Here is a 6842-nt window from a genome sequence, read left to right as displayed (position 1 = left end):
CGGTATCATAGCTTCGCACAATTGCCTTGGGCTTAGCCGGATATCATAGCTTCGCACAATTGCCTTGGGCTTAGCCCGGTATCATAGCTTCGCACAATTGCCTTGGGCTTAGCCGGATATCACTCGAACATTCACACACATCTTTGTTTCATTTTCACAACAAAACTTTTATGCACAATTCACTTAACAAAATATCATTTCGCTCAATGGCCATATACAAGGGCAGAATTTCGATTGCTTATTACTTCATTCAATCGAATCAAAATCTAAGTTTCGATACTCGAAAACTTACCTCGGATGTTGTCGAACGATTCGATGGCTATTCGACTACTTTTTCCTTCCCTTTATCGGATTTGGTCCCCTTTGCTCTTGAGCTTAATTTAACAAATAATTTGATTCAATCATTTGAGTATCGAAAAGAAGAACTCAAGGCACTTAGCCCACATATATTCACTAGACATTAAAGTCACATAAGTATGGAATTCATGAATCGACTTAACACACAAAGCCTTCAACATGCTTACTCATGGCCGAACAACACAACCTCTTAGGCACTCATTCATGGCCGATTATGCATGTTGATGTTGAGGCCAATTACATGTTTAACACCACACATGAATGGCACACATTTTACTAGCTAATGCTTTACATATTGTAGCTCAATACTTATAATATAGCATCAAGCACTCATATGGCCGATTATACTTAGCCATACTTGCACCAAACAACAATAAATTCCAAGATTTTCACATCATATGTGTACTAGGCCGAATGTACTTGCAATTTCACAAACATTCTTCAACAATTTCTTCTTTAAACAAACATATTTATCATTTACTTCATAACCAAATCATCATGTGCAAACATACATACACATATAGGTGCATGGCCGAGCCTCAAGGTGTTCATAACCATCTAAAACACAAATTTTTACCAATCAAGTAACAAGCATAAATCATGCTCATGAATGCATCATGGCGAATACATCACATTCATACCCCTTTCAACTTCGGTCATGGTTAAACAAAGAACTCAATGTCTTACTCAAGATTGCTACAAAGAAATTTCAGGAGTAGTCAATCCATCATTGCATGCATCATTATCAAGCTTCACATTTAGCATGCAATGGCTTTAACACAATATCAACCTTGGCCTAATACCATTTCCATGGCATAACAAGGATTTGAACCATGGCTAACATGAACATCAAGTTAGCAACTAAAACATGCATGAATCTCATGACACAACTTCATACATACCTTAATCTTGATGCAAGTATAGCCAAATCTCCTTCTAGATCTCTTCTAAACCAAAAATGGAGCAAAAATCCTATCTTCTTCCTTAGTATTTTCGGCCAAAAAGGAGAGAACAAGGATGAACAAAATTTTTTCTTTGTTTTTCTTTCACTCACGGCAACAATGGGGAGAATACCACACTCACACACATTTTTTTTTTGTTTCTCTTCCCACCACTAAATTTTTTATCATTTCATCACATCATGCATTATCAAAACATGTCATAACATGTTTTCCTTGCCCATAACTCCTTGTCATGGCGGCCACTATGCCATCTTTGGGGAATTTGACATGCAAATCCCTTAATTTTGCATGCATTATCAACTAGTCATCACACATTTCCCCATCATACTTTCAAAGTTTACTACTAGGTCCTTTCTAGTGAAATTCACCTTTATAACACTAAATCGAATCATCAAAATGCCACACACAAATTAACACATATCATAGGCATCAAAATAAATTTTAAATTATTTTTTGCCTCGATTTTTGGTCCCGAAACCACATCCCGACTAGGGTCAATTTTGAAATGTCACATGGCAGTCGTGGAGAACCTTTTTCAGTGGAGTTTCAAGTTCCTAAGTGATGGTGAGCTTTGGAGCTCATTATAACTGTGATACAATTAAGAACTCTTTAGGAGATAAGAAGAAGCATAATTACTCGTAAAGAAATAGCCAAAAATACAAATTGTTCAATAAAAATTATAGAACCTAAAAAAGAAGATAAATAAAGATAAAAGTGAAAATAAAAATAATAAATAAAAAGTCTTTAAACATTGTCATCGCTGGATGGTTCGCGACGTGGTGCTGGCGATGAGATGTGAAAGTGCTGACAAATTTGATGTAAAGTAGCATCAATGTGATCAAAGAACTGAAAACACTATAGTTGAAATTGAGTAAGGCGCTCAGAGATGCGAAAAAGTGAAGCCACCGCATGAACTGGACGATGGATGGGTGGTGGCTGAGACGGTAGGTCTTCATGACGTGGAGGGACATCATCAGTAATGTCCTCTAGGTCCTCCTCCTCGGTGGACTGGACCAGACAATACTGGAGAGGGTCAACTCCACGTCATCGCTCGATCCTCATATGTAGCATACTCGAGATGCCCTGTGGGGACATCTGGCCGATTAGAATGAAAGAGGATGCTTGCGTTGCCGTGTTGAGAACACTAAAATAACGTGCCAGTCGAGTCACATAGGGGCCAATAGAAATGACTCCTCTCCTATGTCGCTCCGTTTGAAGGCGAACGACTAAGGTAATGAAATAGGAAAGGTCGAAGATGTGCCCGTTCGCCATACTCCATAAAATGTAGGCATCGTGAGTGTTGACGACGCCGGTGCTCTCCTGCCGCCCTGACAGAGTGTGGGCCAAGATGGCGTGTAAGTACCTTAAGGATAGGACGAGGGCCGATGCCTTGGAGCGGCTAGCGTCATAGGTGGCCAAAGCAAGAAGGAGGGCCCTCCAGTAGTTGGAGGGATACAAGTGGATGTGGCGATGGAGGGTGTCAAAATCATCGTCGTCCATGAACTCCTTCATATAGAGCCCCAAAGCGACGCTGAACTCAGGAAGCTCAACCAGCTGACTAAATCGCCGAGACAGAACTGGATTGTTCTGGGATCATCGAACTCTATCATAACTACTTGGATGTGGAAGGTCGAAAAGAGTTTGAGTGTGAGCTCGAGGTATGTCAGCTCGACGATCTCAAAGAAGAGCCCCCATGGGTCAGTCGACAGAAGGGCTCGGACCGCGTCTACCAGTTGGATTTGTTCAAATACGACCTAGTCAATGCAGCAGCCCACACCTAGGGGTCGAGCCCATAGTATTTAAAATAGTTCCTCCTACGGTCCTTATGGGAATTGGAGGAACGGGTGTCCGATCTCGGCAGTGGGACCCGAGGATGACGCTGCTCCTTTCCACTTCTTTAAGGCGGGGACGACAGTTTTCTTGCCACATGGATTTCACATGGTATCTACAATGACAAGACAAAGTTATAGGAATACCCCCCAAGAATGGCGTGGAAAGGCATGCAAGCATGTTAAAATTAAAGAAGAATATTTTCATGACCATCAAAGGCAAAAGGGAAGATGTTCCGAAAAGTAACTAAATCCTAATGGAAAGATATATCAAGTCATTATTAACAATAAGAACCTGAGAATGGTGCTAAATAGAATACCTAGTGAATGACTGCATGTGGGAATTGATAATATGTAATATGGTGTGGGTAAGCATGAAATCCATGGAACCAAGAGAAAAATGGATGAATGTAGCATAATTTATCGACTAAAATGGCAAATTTCTAGCAAAGAGCATAATCATTACTATCATTAGAACCATGAATATTAAGCAAAATAGTCAAGTAACACAATAAAAAAAATCATAAAATTAGTAAAAGAATTAAAGAGAATAGAGAGAAAAGAGTGAACAAACGTAATAGCTTTGTAGAGGGAGGAGTTTGGGTCGTCGATGGTGGTGCTGTGGTCGGCGTATAGGCGTGGCAGGGAGGGTGTGTGAAAGGATTCCGATGGCTAGGGTTTGATATTTGAGGAAGGGGATGATGAATAGTGGGGGCTTCTTATAGATTTTAGGGCACACAGCCGTAGGGTACACCCGTGTGCCCTTATTTTAGCCCATGTATTTTGTGATTTTCAAATTTGGACGCGTCTAAAATTTGTCCCACACCCGTGTTCGTTGGCTATGTTGGTGCACACAACCGTGTTGCACAGCTATGTCTTGCTTCGTTCGCTTCTCCCATACCCATGTATAGTTGCACACGCCCATGTTAATTTCACAGTCTCGAGCATGGGTGGTGGGTACGGGTGTGTCGCACACCCGTGTTAATTTCTTAGTTTCAACCACGGCTTCTAGACACGGGTGTGGCACACGCCCGTGTTATTTTGACAGATTCACCCACAGCCATGTCGCACGACCGTGGCAACTTATTGACTCTCGTGTTGGGGAAAAATTTTACCCTGTTTTCACATGGCAGTATCGTACAGCCGTATTGTCTTCGTGGTATTGGCAAGGCCTAACGCAGGCCCGTGTTCCTGGTCGTGGGGTTCTGGAAAACCTGTGTTCAGTGGCTCAGTTAGTGAATTAAATGTTAAAAACTAAAATTTAAAGAAGTTAACACTGTTAGTGCTCGGGTTGCCTCCCGAGAAGCGCTTATTAATAGTCTAAGCTCGACTTACCTCTCTGTTGCGTGGTCATGGTGGTGCGAGGAGTTTACACTCCTCATCCCTCCTATTAATTTTATCAAAATAAGGTTTTAGATGAGTACTATTTACCTTGAACATACCGAATTTGGGATGAATTACCTTGACTATACCGTATGCGAAAATGCTAAGTACCGTAAGAGGGATTTCTCCATTAGGTTCAGAGGTGGCAATCTGAGGGTCTGCTACATCTAGTAGTACTTTGACTCCAGCCTTAAGTTGATTTGGTGAGATATTGAGCTCGTCATGGCGTGGTTTTAGTTTATCATGTGTCCTCAGTTTATATGTCCACCATTCATCTAGTTCCTCAACTTGTAGCCTTCATTCTTCATAGATGGGTCCCTTGTCATTACTCAAACATAGCTCATGTGTGCTCTTCTAACGTGTTTCCTACAAAGAAGTTTGCACCACATGATCAGTACTAGTGGTACGATTTATACAATCACCCTCGATATTTGATGTGTTACTTGAATTATGAGCTTCAAGAGTGATTGTTTCATCACCCACACGAAGTGTCAGTTCACCTGTACCAACATCAATTATAGTTTTAGCAGTTGCTAAAAAGGGCCTTCCTAAAATTAAAGGCACATCACTATCCTTTTCTATGTCTAAAACAACAAAATCAACTGGGAATATGATTTTTTTCAATTTTAACGAGTACATCTTCAATAAAACCCCTAGGAAATCTGATTGTTTTTTTTTGCTAACTGAATGCTCATCCTAGTTTGTTTGGGTTTCCCAAGACCTAGTTGTTTAAAAATTTTATAAGGCATGACATTGATACTAGCCCTTAAATCAGCCAAAGCATTATTAACATCTAAGCTACCAATTAAACAAGGAATCGTAAAACTCCTAGATATTTTAATTTGTTGGCCAGCTTATTCTGTAGTATGGCTGAGCAAATTGCACTGAACTCTACATGCGACACCTCATCCAAGTTCTGCTTATTTGTTAAAAACTCCTTTAAGAATTTGACTGCGTTCGGCATCTGCGAAATAGCTTCAATAAACAGTAAGTTAATATGTAATTTTTTTAATAATTTAAGAAATTTACCGAATTGTTCATCTGTGCGGTTTTTCCTTGTCACATTGGGGTATGGCACCCGAGGTTTGTACTCTTTACTTACCGGTGTTTGTTCACTGTGGTCTACCTCACCTTTGCTTTTACTTACCATAATTCCTTGCCTCGATTTTGGTTCAGGTTCGACTAACCCTTCCTCATCTTGAATGGTAATTGCATTGAGCTGTTCCCTTAGGTTAGATTCAGTGTTACTCGGCAGCCTACCTTGTGGTCGTTTAGAAATCAATTTGGTGAGTTGGCCTATCTGAGTTTCGCACCCTTGGATCGACACTTGTTGATTCTTAAGTGCTGTTTCGGTATTCTAAAAGAGAGTTTTCGATATCGAGATGAACTTTGTTAGCATCTCCTCAAGGTTCGACTTCTTTTCCTATTGGTAAGATGGTTGTTGAGAACTCGGAGGGTGTTGTGGCCTTTGATTTCCTTGGAAGCTCTCAAGAAATTGGGATGGTTCCTCTAACTTGCATTATAAGTATTACTATATGGGTTATTTTGAGGTCTAGAGTTATTGTTACCCATATATTGGACTTGTTACTCCTTGATGCTAGGGTTAAAGGGTTGATATTCTATGCATGCTCCTCCTCCATTTGAATCGCACCTCATCACTGGATGTGCCTGAGTAGAACCACACAAACTGTCAATCTTTTTATTTAAGAGTTCTACCTAGTTAGATAACATAGTAACTGCATTGAGGTTGAAAACACTGATAGTTATTCAATGACATCTCCTCAATAAATTTGTAAGCCGCTTCAGGTGTTTTTTTATTCAAAGTTCCACCGGCGGCTGCGTCGATGAGTTGCCTCGTTAAGGGATTCACACCATTGTAAAATGTCTAAACCTGTAGTCAAAGTGGTAACCCATGATGGGGGCACCTTCTCAAAAGATCCTTGTATCTCTCCCATGCATCATAGAGTGTTTCTAGATCGATCTTATAAAAGAAGAGATGTTATTCCTCAACTTAGCCGTTTTAGCCAGCAAAAAATATTTAAGTAAAAACTTTTCGGTCATTTGTTCCCAAGTAGTGATCGACCCTCATGGTAAAGAGTTCAACCACTATTTAGCTTTGTTCCTCAATGAAAAGGGAAACAACCGAAGGCGAATGGAATCATTAGAAACGCCAATGATTTTAGAAGTTTCACAAAACTCCAGAAAATTTTCCAAGTAATTGTTTGGATCCTCATCCTGCAAAACATCAAACTGAACAAACTGTTGTATCATTTGAATTGTGTTAGGTTTCAGTTCAAAATTATTTGCAGCA

At 40.3% G+C, this 6842-nt stretch overlaps 1 non-coding gene across 1 annotated transcript; it reads left to right on the top strand.

The window, feature by feature from the left end:
• Positions 1 to 6438: 6438 nt before the first annotated feature.
• Positions 6439 to 6544, top strand: LOC128284859 (small nucleolar RNA R71). Its single transcript, XR_008275279.1, has one exon. It is a non-coding gene; the product is annotated as a small nucleolar RNA R71 (small nucleolar RNA).
• Positions 6545 to 6842: the final 298 nt, after the last annotated feature.

The sequence above is a fragment of the Gossypium arboreum genome, chromosome 11, assembly GCF_025698485.1.
Source record: "Gossypium arboreum isolate Shixiya-1 chromosome 11, ASM2569848v2, whole genome shotgun sequence".
In the NCBI taxonomy this organism is placed as follows: domain Eukaryota; kingdom Viridiplantae; phylum Streptophyta; class Magnoliopsida; order Malvales; family Malvaceae; genus Gossypium; species Gossypium arboreum.
This window is presented reverse-complemented; position numbering and strand designations above follow the sequence as displayed.